The following is a 16,475-nucleotide window of genomic DNA, read 5'->3' on the forward strand; positions in this document are numbered from 1 at the left end:
CATGGCGGGCCACACCACCATGTGCATAATGACCACCTAAGTCTGATAATTAATAGAGTAAAGGCCACAGGGACGCCACTTTATATGTGCTTCGTGGATTTTAAATGCTGCATTTGATTGTGTTCCCTGAGGCAAACTATGGATAAAATTACAGCAGTGGGGGCTGCCGCGAAATCTGCTGAATGCCATTATTATGCTTTATTTTAACACCGGGGTAAAAATCACAGTGGGAGACGGCTCGTACTTATCCAGGCCCATCAAAACCACTGTTGGTCTCAAACAGGGTTGTGTGCTACCTCCGCTTCTTTTTAACCTGTGTATAGCTGATTCACCTCCAGCGCTGGATAAACAGCCAGCTCACCCTCCAACCCTGGGAGGTTGTCAAATATTCAACCTACTTTATGCAAGTGACCTGCTGCTGCTCAGTAATTCCAGAGTAGGCCTACAGAAACTCCTGAACAATCTAGGAGGATTTGTATTGGCTAATGATTTAGAGATAAATTATGGGAAATCTAAAATAATCCCCCTCAACCGTAAACCTAAATCACACTGTAAATGGTATTTGAATGGTCAGCTGATTAAGGAAGTAGTAGCATACACATACCTAGGGATTAAGATCGATTCTAAAGGCACATTTTCAGGTCACAAAGAAGTAATTAGGCAGAAGTCACAAGCTTTAAATCGGGCCTTTGGAAACTTGGCAAAGTCCATCCTTGGGCGGCCACTCTAGCCGATGACCATGGTTATGAGAGCGAAATTACTTCCGACTCTTGCATATGGGACAAAAATAATGAGAGTGATGGAGGTGGCCATAGTAGGATAAGCTACTAGTAAAATTGTGTAAGCAAGTTTTTCAGCTACCCAGATTGGCTTCCCGGGCCCAAGTCAGACTGGAATTTCCACAAATAAAGCAATCATGGGCAAGGCCGGCAGCATTTGTCAAGGGATGTTATAAACTACATCTAGCCCCTAAAGGGACTTTAGCAAACTTAGTCGGGCAGGAAATCAATCTCGAGAGGGGCAATAATATGTTTTAGGGGTATTGGGAAAAAGGTATAGCCCGGGTGGAGCTCGGCGACCTGTGGGGCAGCTCACTGCCGGCACCAGCTTTCAGAAAAGCAGTTAACAAATCAGCTAGGATTCTAAGCCGGCTAGAAGATATGGAAACTCTATTGAAATGATCATCATGGATGGCTAGCCCTAAACTCATAAGCAGTGGACAAGGAATCACGTATCCTGTCCGCCCCACTAGCCCGAAAAACGAAACAGAGCCTCTTACGGTTGAGGTTGGGAGATATACCAACTCTTAACTTCCTACCAAAATGGAAAAGAGAGGTGGGGTGGCAACCAAAGGTATGCAGAGTTTGATCTTGCAATTCGGCTGTTATGACAGCTCTTGACCCAAGTAACAAAAAGTTAAATATCAGACAGATTCCGTTTCTGAGAATCTCTGCCGCCCTGGTGGTCCCACCCAGTTTATCAAGCTCACTATAGGTAAAGAAAGGGACTGTTCAGTTACTTAATGCCACAACCTAGTCTATAGATATTAGGTATTTCCAACGTGAGGGTCTTGTCCATTTTTTGCACTTTCAATAACAGGTTGCATTGCTGAAAAGGTATTAATGCCCTAGGTGCCCCTAATGTGAAGGTTCTGATTATCTTGAATGTATCTTCAAATAATGTGTTTGTGCCTTAGAATTGTAATAGGGTTTTCTGTGTCCTAATCACGAGGGCTTCTTTCAATTTTTGTTTACTTTTTATTGTCTGTATAAGTTTTAAGATCAATTGACATTGGAGACTACTCAGCACAGTAGCCCAGCACGTTATATGGGAGGACCCAAAAACCTGCTATTGTTTTTTTTAGATGTCTTTTATGATTTTTATTAACTAATAAAGTATTTTACCAACCTTATCCCATCATTCACATAAAGTGATTAGTGAGGAGTCTGCTCAAGTGGCTGAAGCAGAGGAAAGAGTCAGAACTAAACTGTTAAGTGCATCAAGACTGTGAAGAAAGCAACAGAAACAAAGGTTGTTGATCAGTTTGTCAAACACATTCATAATGCACAACTGAGGCTAAAAGGATGTTGCAAGCATTACAGTAGGTCTGCAATGAATTATCTGCTACAAAGACATGGCTACTTTTGAGAGATGGTCAAATTATTATCCCATCTACTCTGGTGACATGATTCCTATGTTGATGCATGCAGGGACTCAGGAGATTGTAAAACCAAAAAAGCGTATATGACAGAAAGTATTTTTCCATTATGTTGATCAACAAGTGGAAAAGCTATCAGTTAGCTGTGTGCCCTGTCAGGTCACCATGCATTGTGCTGACCACTCTTGATGACACTAAGGACAGTCCTCTGATCTTCTCGCCTTGCATCACTGCTTATTTTGCTTTTCTCACAGATGGCAATTGTGAAGGCATGAGCTTTGTGATTTGTACTGGTCTCTGGGAAATGGTATTTAAAGGGTATGATCACTGTTGTCAATCAGTAGGTGCTGAATATCAACAACGCACATAGCTTCACATCATGTACAAGGGACACCACAAATGGAGCTTAGCAGCTGTTTATGTCTTCTCTGACAATGCCAAAAGATGCTGTAGCACTTGGCTCCCATGAGCAGGGCCACGGCTGACATACATGGTGTAAGGAGCTAGCCTACAAAACTATCCTCAGACAACCCTTATCTTAGACAACCGTTAGGGAGAGTCCAGCCACAAGAAAGGGTTATGTTTCCTACATCCACCTCACTCCTTGGACCACTGCCAAGTGGCAGAAACAGGGAACTCTGAGAGAAATGTACACTATTATAGAAGGGATGTGGCTAAAACCTACCTCAGGTGCATTGCTCTCTCACAGACATGGAAAAAGCCCAGTGAGACTCCTCAAGGCTTGTACCAGATCTATGAGAACAGGGACGGGGTAAATGACAGGGATACAGGGATCCTAATGGTCTGTGTAAGTCCAAGGACAGTTGGTGAGGGAAGAAAACCTCCTATTTCTGTGGCTGTTCCCTATTTCTTTACCAGGTCAGGTGCTCTTAGAAGCTGAGTGGATGCCCGGGTGGATGGGAAAATGGTCTAAAGGACAGAGAATATTGTACCCAAAGGAGCCTTTTGACCTGTTCCTTTTCTAGTTGTTCACAGGAAGAATAATATATCTTGAACACAGAAAAGAGCCTGAAACATAAAAGGAAGAACAGTCTCTATCATTAAATGAAATACTAGTGACACATTTTTAGATTCTGAGGAAGGATAGCTTATGAAGACATGTTCAAGACTGACAAAAGACTGTATAGATCTTCTTTCCTAAATATCTCTCTGCAATTTGTGGAATTGTATGGCATCAAACCTGTCACCTATTTGTTTTAATTGATGATCATAGCATATGCCCAGAATTAGAAATTGTGAACTCAACATATGCAGACAATGTGATTCCAAAATTGGATAAAAAGATGTTGACCTGTGGCCTACTGCAGATGTCCAAATTCACAAAGGGTCACCATTCCCTTCCACTGGAGTATATTTCTTTGGTATCTGTTGCTTTTTCACATTCTAATAGAAAAATAACTACAAGGAAGACCCAAGCTGAATGCGAAGTTGAACATTTGGGATCTAGGGGCCTGATTATGAGTTTGGCTGTCTGAAAACCCAACCCCCAGAACTGTGGTGAGGAGACCGCCTGCTCCTCACTGGCCCCGTTCCGGGTTTTCCACTGGACTGACCTGTGGAAACCAAGGTATCCGCTGGTCAACCCAGTGAAATACGTTTGGTGGCATTGGACTCAGCTCCACATTAAATAAAATATGTAATTTCAGATGTTGCAGTGATGTTATCAATTATGTCATAGAACATGTCATGAGCGATATAATATGTGAGGTAATTAGCACTGCACAGTGAGGGCGGGAGGTATAGTTACTTTAGCACATGAGTTACAGTCACTTGTGATAACTATAACTGGTGAATTTAGATTGGTTGTTAGTTTAAAATGGTATGTTTTAATTGATATTTTCACCCAAATATAACGTCTCTTTAACCTTTGCATTTTTCAGTGAACTTCTATGGTTTTAGTTAAAAGTGTGATAATATTTGAATTCCTAACTATAAAGTATCTTTAACCATTTGTTTCCAGTGGGTTTCTATTTTTTCATGTAAAGTAAGAAGTTCATCACTGTGCAACACCCCACATTCATCGAAACCCTGCCACGCATAACCTTTAGACGCCTGGCCTGCAGCCCATTCCCCTTTTCATAAATTCATATAATTTAAAAGACAAGCAGATTAGCTTTATCAGGAGGTGAGCACATCAACATATATAAAGCAGACCTACCGATTTTGTCAAAAGTCACAATAAGTAAGGCAAACCTTCTGGTTTTGTCAAAGAGTCAGCACAGCAGAATATAAAAGGCAGGCATATTGGCACAAATAAGGGGGCAGTGCATCAATCTCCGTAAATCAGACCTATTGGCTTTGTCAAAAAATAACCAATATAATTTATAAATAACTATTGCAAAATAAACCTAATAAATATACATAGGAAGATGCATAATAAATAGCTTCACAAAGAAATGTAATTCCAAACAATTATGAAAGTGAATTGGAGTCTTTCTTAACATTCTTTAAGCCACAAAATGCAGACATGGAACTAACCACAAGGAGTAGCTGCGTCCCCAGCTAAACAACATACAACTGCAGCTCAAAGTGTTTTAAAAATAATGTTAAGCATTTAATGGCTCCAGAGACTTAGGCCCTCATTACAACCCTGGCGGTAAAGTCCGCTGACCGCCGAGCTGAGGGGCGCCAACATACCGTGTCCGCAGCGGAAATCCGCTACGGATATTATGACCAACACTTAGAAATCCTACACAACACAGACACCCACACAAGTCCGCCACACCAAAGGTCAGTGATAAACTGGGGACAGCAAAACCCACACCATCACACCAACAGAATTCACTATACGACCCATGAATCAATGCGGCGGTCTTTCAAGCTCGGTAAACTATTGGCGGTACACACCGCTGCACTCAAAATACACACACACTTACAAAACACAACCACATTGGACAATTCAAAATACACACGCCTGACACACATACACACTCCACACACACACACTCACACCACTATAAAACACACACCCACATTGCCCACGACCCCTTACAACGAAGCAGAGAGACAAAAAAGCAAAGACAACACGAGCATCCAGAGGCACACAACACCATCACTGGTATACCATCCACGCACAACACACACCCCAAAACATCACCCCACACATCACATCACACATCACTCACACAACATCGTGGCACCTCAACACCCCAGGTTTTCTGAGGAGGAGCTCATGATCATGGTGGGGGAAATCATCCGGGTATAGCCACAGCAATTCGGATCACAGGTGCAGCAGACATCCATTGCAAGGAAGATGGAGCTATGACGGAGAATTGTCAACAGGGTCAACACAGTGGGGCAGCATCCAAGAACACAGGATGACATCAGGAAGAGGTGGAACGACCTACGGGGGAAGGTGCGTTCCGTGGTATCCAGACACCAGGTAGCCGTACAGAGGACTGGCGGTGGACCCCCACCCGCTCCACCACAGCTAACAACAAGGGAGGAGAAGGTCTTGGCGATCATGCATCCTGAGGGCCTCGCAGGAGTAGCAGGAGGACTGGACTCTGGTAAGTCATACCTTAACTATGATATCCCCCCCACCTGCATGCCATCACAAACACCAACCCCTACCCTCACACCCATCATTCCAACACTTCACATATACCCCACTATCACAACCCACACATCCCAAAACCAAACCCTGCATGCGACAACAATGCATGGACACCCATCACAGACCTGCATGGACAGACATCACTAAAGCATGTCCAAGAGAGAGACTCACCCAGGCCACACAATCACCACTCACACAAGGGCCAAGGCGATATTGCAAGCACAGTAGTAGAGGGAAACACTCCCATTGCACAAGATGGCACACACAGATACAATAACAATGCATTTACACCCCAACAGGACCCCTACACAACGTCACCGGACAGGAGGTGCCAGCCATATCCAGTCCCCCCACAGAAGAGGCCCACAGTGACGACAGCAGCTCTGCACGCTTGGATCAAGATGACCAGCCCGGCCCATCAGGGACCTCTGGACAGTCGGTTCCCCTGCTGCAGTCCCAAACCACCACTGAACCTCCCCCCTCAGGAAACATCACCACAGCACCCACCCAGTGGGCCCATGCCACTGTCCCCAGGGCACGTCAATCAGCAGTGTGTCCACCACTATAGGGACCCTAGGCAAACCCACTAACAGGACGATCAGGGACCTGGGGTCAGTGGAAGTGGGCACACGGTTCAAGGGGCAGAGGCACAGGACAACAGGGAAGCTGGGAGGACTGCTGTGCGACACGGGAGGACAGGCCCAGGGAACCCACTCTCCACAAGGCACTCTCCAACATCATGGGAGCATACCACCATTCCCAGGAGACCATGGGCACGGTACTGGCCAAGTTTCAGGAGACCCAGCGGCTGCAGGAGGAACAATACCTGAGGATCAGGGAGGACTTGAAGTCCATTAACACCACCCTGGTCACCATTGCTGGGGTGCTGGCAGACATGGCCAACACCATGAGGGAGACAGTGGCATACCACTGGGCCCCTGACACCAGCCCGAACAATGAACAGCCTTCCATGTCCACCGGCGCTAGTGGACAGGAGATACCACCACAGGACCAACAGGCCACCAGCACCCCACCCCCTGCAGAAGGAGAACCACCCCGCAAACGGTCCTTGCGATCCAGGCACAAGACAGAGAACATTGCCAAGACCACCACCAGGAAATAAGACTCTCCTGATTGTCACCCTTCTGTCCCACTATGTCACCCTGTCCACCCTGAACTGCCATTGCTCCACTTCCAATGCCCGCTTGGACAATGCACCTGTGATACAGAGAGACTGGACTCTACTATGGACCTTCCTCCACCATCACCCCAGCCCCTTCCACATACCCCTATACACATTAGCCCATGAATAAACACCCTTGAATCACAAAACAATCTGGAGTCAGTCTGTACTTTCACAAATGTATTATTACAACTTCTTCCACAAATATCAATGTTAATGTTCATTTCCACATTCCAATTTATGGCAGTTGTTGGGCAGCAGTAAACATAGCAGAAGGCAAAATGAGGTACCCAAATCTGTGAAATGGAAAGCCAAAGTGAACTGTCAGGGTCCATACACAGAGGTTAAGAGGCTGACTTATACAATGTCCTACAGTAGTCAGATATGAGATGAGCAGTTTCCGTCTCTTGCCTGTGTCTAACTGGAAGTACTGCATGATGATGTTGTTTCGGTTGTCAATATCTTCTTCCTCTGCCTCCTCTTCCTCACTGTCCACAGGCTCCACAGCTGCCACAATACCATCATCAGGCCCATCCTCCTGCAGAAAAGGCACCTGGCATCGCAAAGCCAGGTTGTGCAACATGCAGCATGCCACGATTATTTGGCACACCTTTTTCGGTGAGTAATATAGGGAGCCACCTGTTAGATGGAAGCACTGGAATCTGGCCCTCAGGAGGCTGAAAGTACGCTCAATAATATGCCTATGGTTCGCCCATGTGCCTCATTGTAGGATTCCTCTGCCCTTGTCCTGGCATTCCTCACTGGGGTCAGTAGCCGTGAGAGGTTGGGGCAACCAGATTCACCTGTAAATATCGAGGGACAACTGTTAGACACACACTAACCTTTAGGGACAACTCTATACTCAGACCCCAACTTATACTGTGTGGGGACCTTGGCCTCACCTAATAGCCACACCTGGTGCCTCTGGAGTTGCCCCATCACATAAGGGATGCTGCTATTTCTCAAGACATAGGCGTCATGCACTGAGCCAGGATATTTGGCATTCACATGAAGAGATGTACTGGTCTGCCAAACACACCAATTGCACATTCATCAAATGATATCTTTTTCTATTCCTGTAGACCTGTTCATTTCTGCTGGGGGGGGGGACAAATGCCACATGTGCACCATCAATGGCACCAATGATGTTGGGGATATGTCCCAGGGCATAGAAGTCAGCTTTCACTGTGGCCACACCCTCCACCTGGAGGAAGACGATGTAGCTGCGCATGTGTTTCAGCAGGGCAGACAACACTCTGGTCAACACCTTGGAGAACATTGGCTGAGACATCCCTGATGCCATGGGCACTGTTGCTTGGAAGGAACCACTTGCCAGGAAATGGAGCACTTACAGGACCTGCATTATACGGGGTATTCCTGTGGACTGGCGGATAGCTGACATCAGGTCTGGCTCCAATTGGGCACACAGTTCTTGGATAGTGGCATGATCAAGTCTGTATGTGATGATAATGTGTCTGTCCTCCATTGTCGATAGGTCCACCAGGGGGTCTGTACACTGGAGGATGCCGCCATCTATGGAGGAGAACGGTGAGCAGAAGGTCATTTTCCACATAGATAGCACAACTATTTTTTAATTAATGTCACAAAAGCAGTGTGTGAATTTGAGAGTCAGTATAGGTGCCAATATGTGCTGTGACGCAGTTAGGTGCCATGCCGTGTGCCCCTCTGAAATGGAGGCTGCCTGACCTGTGAGGAGGGACAAGGGGAAATGAGGTAAGTGCACTCGCGTTGTGCTGCGTTGCGGTAGGCAGTTGATGACTGCCGCGCAACTCCGCATTGGTTATCATTGAGCCCTGTGGGTCCGAGGAGCCAATGGCGATGTACGCCAGCGGTGACGGTGCGCACCACTGCGGACGTCACCACCATTTTCTAGCTATTCACTCACTTGCTACCTGACCATTAACAGGAGAGGAGCTACACTGCAAGTGCTGCTGTGACCTGAGTCTGGAAGCGACAAGGGCTAGAGTGTCTAGGGAAAGGACCCCTGCCTTCACTGCGGATGAGTTGGAGAAACTGGTGGATGGGGTCCTCCCTCAGTACACGTTACTCTACAGTCCTCCGGACAAACAGGTGAGTACACTGTGAGCATGATGTGTGTGGGCAATGCCTATTTGGAGTGGTGTGGATGTAAGCTACATGTTGGGGGGTGCTAAGGCGTCCTGGCCTGAATGCTGTATGAGAGGTGGTCAGCGTATGTGCGTCACGACATGGGTGGGAACTGGTTGGCAATGAGTATGATGGTCCGGACGGGTGAGTAATTACATTTTCCACTGTCTTTTCCCTCTAGGTCAGCGCCCACAAGAAAAAGGGTATTTGGCGTGCCATTGCCAAGGAGGTGCATACCCTGGGGTCTATCACAGGCGGAGCACCCACTGCCGCAAGAGATGGGAGGACCTGCATCACTGGACCAAGAAGAAGGTGGAGGCCCAGCTGGGGATGGCCTCCCAACGTAGAAGGAGTGCACGTCGCAGCATGTCCCCACTGATGTTCCGCATCCTGGCGGTGGCCTATCAGGAGTTGGATGGGCGCTTGAGGGCATCACAGCAGCCACAAGGGGGTGAGTACAGATTCTGAAAGCTGACTTTGTGTGCTTTAGGAACTAGCTGGGTGGGGGAAGTGCCCCTAGGCCAGGGCGATCATGGCAGGGTAGGTCCCTTGTTTGCAGGCTCTGAAGCACTCCTACCCCAATGGTAGAAGTGGCCAACTACTACTGGTCAGGGTCCAGGGGGTGTCAGGTGTGCAGATACTGGCGTTAGGCATTGTACCCCATGGGCTAGTGGCTGCCTTAGTGACTGGTTGGGCATGGCCTAGTGCATAGGGCAGCTCAGTATCTGTTGTGTATGCCAACGGTAGTGGTGTTGCTGGCATTGACCAAGTGTATCCTCAGTCTCTCCCCCCTTCTTGTTTTGTCACACTGTGTGCATTAGCATAATCTGGCGGAGGAGCAGAGACATGGCGACAGAGGAGCTGCATCCCACATGGCCCATGAGGGCAACCCACTGAGGATGAAGGCACCAGTGGGGCGGAGGGTGAGGGGAGCTCCATGATGGGGATAGGAGGGGATACCAGTGACAGCTGTGACTCCTCCGATGGAAGCTCCCTGGCGGTGGCGGAAACCTCTGTGCCCACCCCAACAACAGGTACAGCCACCCCCCCCCCCACCAGCACCACCCTCCCAGCAGCCCCTCAGCGTGTTTCCCGTGCCCGCTCACCCAGGAGGGTGGGCATCTCCTTCGCCCCAGGCACCTCAGGCCCTGCCCCAGTCAGCCCTGCTGCCCTCAAGTGAGGAGGCTATTGATCTTCTGAGATCCCTCACTGTTGGGCAGTCAACCTTTCTGAATGCCATCCAGGGTGTCGAGAGGCTTTTGCAACAAACAAATGCATACCTGGAGGGCATTCATTCTGGCATGGCGGCGCAACAGAGAACATTTCAGGCTCTGGCCTCAGCAGTGATGGCAGCCATTGTCCCTGTGTCCAGCCTCCCCCCTCCAACTTCCACTACCCCAACCCAACCCAATCCCCTCTACCTCACCCTATCCCAAGCACACCTTCAGACCAGCATGCACACACGTCAACACACAAAAGTGGCTCAGGCAAACATAAGCACCACACATCATCACACAGGCACTCACACAAGCACCATACCCATGCACACATACCAACATCGACTTCCTCCACTGTGTCCCCTTCCTCCTCTTCATCCACCTCCCTTCCAGTATTGTCTACACTCACACCTGCATGCACTACATTATCAGCCACTGCCTCCATCACCAGCACGCCCATCACAATACACCACTCACTAGCAATCACCACCCCCACAACCATGCACACGTCCCCTGTGTCCTCTCCCAGTGTGTCTGTGAGCCCTCCTCCCAAAGTACACAAACACAGGCACACACCCACTCAACAGCCATCCACCTCACAACAGCCTCCAGCCCATGCACCTTCACCCAAACTCAGCAGACATACACCTCCTACAACCACTACCTCTTCCTCCACTCCCACACCCCCTCCATCTTCCCGTCCCAGTGTGTCTAAAAAACTTTTCCTGGCTAACGTTGACCTCTTCCCTACATCTCCCCCCGTCCTTCCCCTATGGCCAGGATGTCTAGATCCCAGGCCCGCAGCTCAGCCACCAAGTCGGTGTCTGCTGTGGTCCCTGCAAGTCCGAGAGGATCGAAGGGGCACCCGTCAGAACTGGCAGTGTGCCACCTACCAATGCAAAAGACCAACCAATTCCGCCAACTGCCAAGGTTAAGAAGGGCCCGGCATGCAGCACGGACAAGACACAACACGCACCCAGCAAGGCCTCATCCAAAACAAAAGAGGACAGTGCCAAGGTTCCAGCAGCATCTACCAAGGTGGGGAAGGGCAAAAAAATCAAAGGCAAGGCACTGCAGGGCTCAGATCCTCCAGGTGAGGGACTGGTGACCACCATTTGTCCTGAAAGGCCAGCAACCTGTACCACGGTAAGCACCGCCGCAACGACCGCCACCTGCCCCACCATCTGCACCACCATCTGCACTGCCCCGTGCACCGCATCTGCCACATCCCCAGTGGGCAGCGGTCCAAGGCTGCTGGAGACAGCCTGGTGTCTCCCTCCACTACTACCAGCACCTGCACCACGGGCAGCACCAGCAGCATCTCCGCGCAGACACCGCCGCAGTCACCGCCACCTGCACCACCGTATGCACCGCCAAATGCCCAGCCTGTGTCACGACATCGGACATCAGCAGCATCCCCAGTGGGCAGCTGTCCGAGGCTGCAGGAGATGTCCTGGACCCTGCACCCACCACTTGAGGCAACACCACCAGCACTGGCACTATCAGCAGTTTGCAGGCTAAGTAACCGCAGGATGGAGTCTGGCTCCGCCTCCATGGAGTATCATGCTGCCTGTTCCCTGCACATCTCGTGCCTCAGACACCCAGGTGAGGGAATGGTAACTGCCACACTCCAGGAGCAGCATCACTGGGCACAAGGCCCCCTCCAGAACCAGTGGAGAGATACATCCACTCACCCAATCCTTAGCAGGATGAAGCAGACTGGGCACAATGCCCCCTCCAGAACCAGTGGAGAGATGCATCCACTCCCCCCATCCTTGGCAGGATGAAGCAGACTGGGCACAATGCCCCCTCCAGAACCAGTGGAGAATTCATCCACTCCCCCTATCCTTGGAAGGATGAAGCAGACTGGGCACAATGCCCCCTCCAGAACCAGTGGAGAAGGGCATCCACTCCCCCTATCCTTGGCATGATAAAGCAGACTGGGCACAATACCCCCTCCAGAACCAGTGGAGAGATGCTTCCACTCACCCAATCCTTGGCAGGATGAAGCGCACTGGACACAAAGCACCCTCCAGAACCAGTTGAGCATGTCACCCACTTGAGGGACTGTGGCTTTGCACTCCCCAGGAGCAAGCAGTGGGCAAACCACCCATTTGAGAGACTGTGGCTTTGCACTCCCCAGGAGCAAGCAGTGGGCAAACCACCCACTTGAGAGACTTGAGAGACTGTGGCTTTGCACTCCCCAGGACATCGGTGTGGGCATGTTGCCCCCTCGAGGAGCAGTGGCATAGTACCATCTTCCGGCAGCGGTGTCCCCTTCCCCTTCCCAATGAGGTGCCTGTGTTTTTTTGACCTGATGCCCCTGAAGTGTTCTGTCCGTTTTGAGGCAGGACTCCCATGATTGTTTGCGCCACTGGTCCACAGACATTTGCAATGGACAGTGTACGGCCCTCTGTACATATTGTACATATTTGTATGAACTGTTGTTTAAAATCGTTAACTTTATATGCATTTTCTAAATATCACAGATTTGACTCAATTCCTTTTGCCCTTGCGTTCTTCCAGGGGGTTACGGGGTGTATCTGTAATGTTGTTGGATCTGTTAGAGTGTATGGTGTTGTGGGTTGGAGGTGGGGGTGTTGCGTGTGTGTGTCACTCTCTTTTTCCTCCCGCCTCCCCTGTGTGCTAGGTGCAGTACTCACTGTCGTCATCGCCGCCACCTTCTTTCAAATTCCTGGTGCATTAGCAGATACACCAGCATGGGGAGGACCTGCAGTTTGGGCTCCATGGCGTCCTGGTTCTTCTTTGAGTGTTGAAAGGTGAGTGGTTCCCCTTCAGTGTACTGTTTCGCCGTGCTTTTAATGTTGTTGGTACCGCCCCGGAAAAGCTGGCAGATTGGTGCCTTGTAATACGGTGGGCGGTACATTGTCTTCCACCTGTCAGTTGGCAGTGACCGCTGTGGTGTTTGTTGCTAATGTCTTGGCGGTTGAAGTGTTAAAGTGGCTGTCTATGGTGGCGGTGTCCACCGTGGTTGTGATCCCATTTTTTTGTCCGCCAGCCTGTTGGCGGTATTATCGCCACTTTATCACCAACCGCCAGGGTTGTAATGAGGGCCACAGTCTCAAAATCAACTTTACTAAAAGATGTATTTTTAAATTGTGAGCTCAGAGACCCCAAACTCCACATGTCTATCCGCTCCCAAATGGAATCTACACTTTAATCATATCATATTTAAAGGTAGCCCCCATGTTAACCTATGAGAGGGACAGGCCTTGCAACAGTGAAAAACGAATTTAGCAGTATTTCACTGTCAGTGTGTACAAAACACATTACTAAGGGGGTCATTCCGACCCCGGCGGGCGGCGGAAGCCGCCCGCCTTGCGGGAACCGCCAGAAGACCGTACCGCGGTCAAATGACCGCGGCGGTCATTCTGACTTTCCCGCTGGGCCGGCGGGCGACCGCCAGAAGGCCGCCCGCCGGCCCAGCGGGAAAGCCCCTTCAACAATGAAGCCGGCTCCGAATGGAGCCGGCGGAGTTGAAGGGGTGCGACGGGTGCAGTGGCACCCGTCGCGATTTTCAGTGTCTGCAAAGCAGACACTGAAAATCTTTATGGGGCCCTGTTAGGGGGCCCCTGCACTGCCCATGCCAGTGGCATGGGCAGTGCAGGGTCCCCCAGGGGCCCCACGACACCCGTTCCCGCCATCCTGTTCCTGGTGGTAAGAACCGCCAGGAACAGGATGGCGGGAAGGGGGTCGGAATCCCCATGGCGGCGCTGCTTGCAGCGCCGCCATGGAGGATTCCTATGGCCAGAGGAAAACCAGCGGGAAACCGCCGGTTTCCCTTTTCTGACCGCGGCTTTACCGCCGCGGTCAGAATTGGCCAGGAAGCACCGCCAGCCTGTTGGCGGTGCTTCCGTGGTCGTTGGTCGATGACCGCCAGGGTCAGAATGACCCCCTATATGTCCTACCTTAACCATACACTGCACCCTGCCCTTGGGGCTACCTAGGGCCTACCTTAGGGGTGCCGTACATGTAAAAAAGGGAAGGTTTAGGCCTGGCAAGTGGGCACACTTGCCAAGTCGAATTTGCAGTTTAAAACTGAACACCCAGACACTGCAGTGGCAGGTCTGAGCCATGTTTACAGAGCTACTGATGTGGGTGGCACAACCAGTGCTGCAGGCCCACTAGTAGCATTTGATTTACAGTCCCTGGGCACCTCTAGTACACTGTATTAGGGACCTACTAGTAAATCAAATATGCCAATCATGGATGAACCAATTACATACACATTTTGTATAAGAGCACTTGCACTTTAGCACTGGTTAGCAGTGGGAAAGTGCCCAGAGTAACAAAAGCAGCACAAATTGAGTCCAGCACACATCAACAACCTTGGAAACGGAGGCAAAACATTAAGGGAGACCACGCCAAGGATGAAAACATCTAACACGTGTCCCCCCAGCTGAAAGTGGGGAGCAACAACCCAACCTCATGGGAGTTCTCATCACTAAGGCGGAAGAATCTGTACAGACCATCAGCACTGGTGTGTTCTGTGCCAGGGTGTTGTTCCACCTTAAAGTCCATCGCCTGTAGGGAAATGGACCACCTCAACAGTTTTGAATTCTCACCCCTCATCTGCACTAACCATCTGAGGGGCCTGTGGTCGTTCTAAGCCTGGAAGTGAGTCCCGAACAAGGAGGGCCTTAGCTTCTTCACTGCCCAGACCACAGCAAACGCTTCACGTTCTATGGCACTCCATCTACGTTCCCTAGGAAGTGACCTCCTGCTAATGAAGGCTACAGGTTGATCTAGGCCCTCTTAATTAAACTGTGAGAGTACTTCTCCAATACCATGCTCTGAGGTGACTGTTTGCACACCAAAGTCCTTGGAGTAGTCAGGTGCCTTCAGCACAGGTGCTGCGCACATGGCAGCCTTCAGGGCATCAAAAGCGGTCTGGCAAGCCTCTGTCCAGATCACCTTCCTTGGTTGTTTCTTAGAGGTCACCTCAGTCAAGGGGGTCACAATGGTACCATACCCCTTGACAAACCTCCTGTAATAGCCAGTCAGGTATAAAAAGGCTCTCACCTCAGTATCGATCTTGGCGGGGCTCCCAAGCCAGAATGGTGTCAATTTTTGGCTGTAGGGGTGTCACCTGGCCACTCACTGCCTGGTGTCCCAAGTACACCACAGAACCCTGCCCTTTTTGGCACTTACTTGCCTTAATAGTGAGGCCTACTTTCTGCAGGGCCTCTAACACTCTCCAGACGTGTTGCAGGTGTTACTCCCATGTGGAACTGAAAACAGCAATGTCAAACAGGTAGGCGGCACTGAACTCATCCAGCCCAGCCACCACCTGGTTGACTAACCTCTGAAAGGTGGCAGGGGCATTTTCCATCCCAAATGGCATCACTCTAAATTGAAAGTCTCCATCTGGGGTAGAAAATGCTGACCTCTCCTTGGCCCTCTCAGTTAAGGCAATCTGACAGTACTCAGACATTAAGTCAAATGTGCTGAGGTACTTGGAAGCTCCCAACTGGTCTATGAGCTCATCAGCTCGGGGGATGGGGTGTGCGTCAGTCTTGCTGACCGCATTGAGTCCCGGGTCGTCCAAACAGAAGCTGAGCTCTGGGGTAGCACCAGGTGCAGCAGCCTTTGGGACCAATACAACTGGGCTGGCCCAAGGACTGCTGGAATGCTCATTAACCCCTAGGGTTAGCATTTTGGATACTTCATCTTTAATGCTAGCCCTGACCCTGTCAGTCACCCTGTAAACCTTTTGTTTAATGGGTGGACTGTCCCCAGTGTCCACATCATGTGTGCACAAGTGTGTGACCCCCTGGGATCAGGGAAAAATGTGAGGCGAACTGTCCCAACACCTGGCGTCAGTCCCTCTGCTGCTCTTCAGTCCGGGAGGGTGAGAGGATCACTCCCTCCACAGACCCATCTTTCTCTCCTGCAGACAGGAGGTCAGGGCGAGGCTCACTCTCTTCCTCTACCCCATCATCGTTGGAAGGAGCATGGACAGTTCAGTTCGCTCAAAGTGCGGCTTGAGGCGGTTAACATGCAGGACCCTGAAAGGGTTCCTTAGAGACTGCAAGTCCACCGGGTAGGTGACTTCACTCTTGCACTCCACCACCTCAAATGGCCCAGGCCACTTATCCTGCAGCGCCCTAGGCTCCACTGGCACCATCACCTACACTTTCTGACCAGGTTGAAACTCGACCAGGGTGGCATTCTGGTCATACCACTGTTTCA

This window comes from Pleurodeles waltl, chromosome 9, assembly GCF_031143425.1.
Source record: "Pleurodeles waltl isolate 20211129_DDA chromosome 9, aPleWal1.hap1.20221129, whole genome shotgun sequence".
Lineage (NCBI taxonomy): Eukaryota > Metazoa > Chordata > Amphibia > Caudata > Salamandridae > Pleurodeles > Pleurodeles waltl.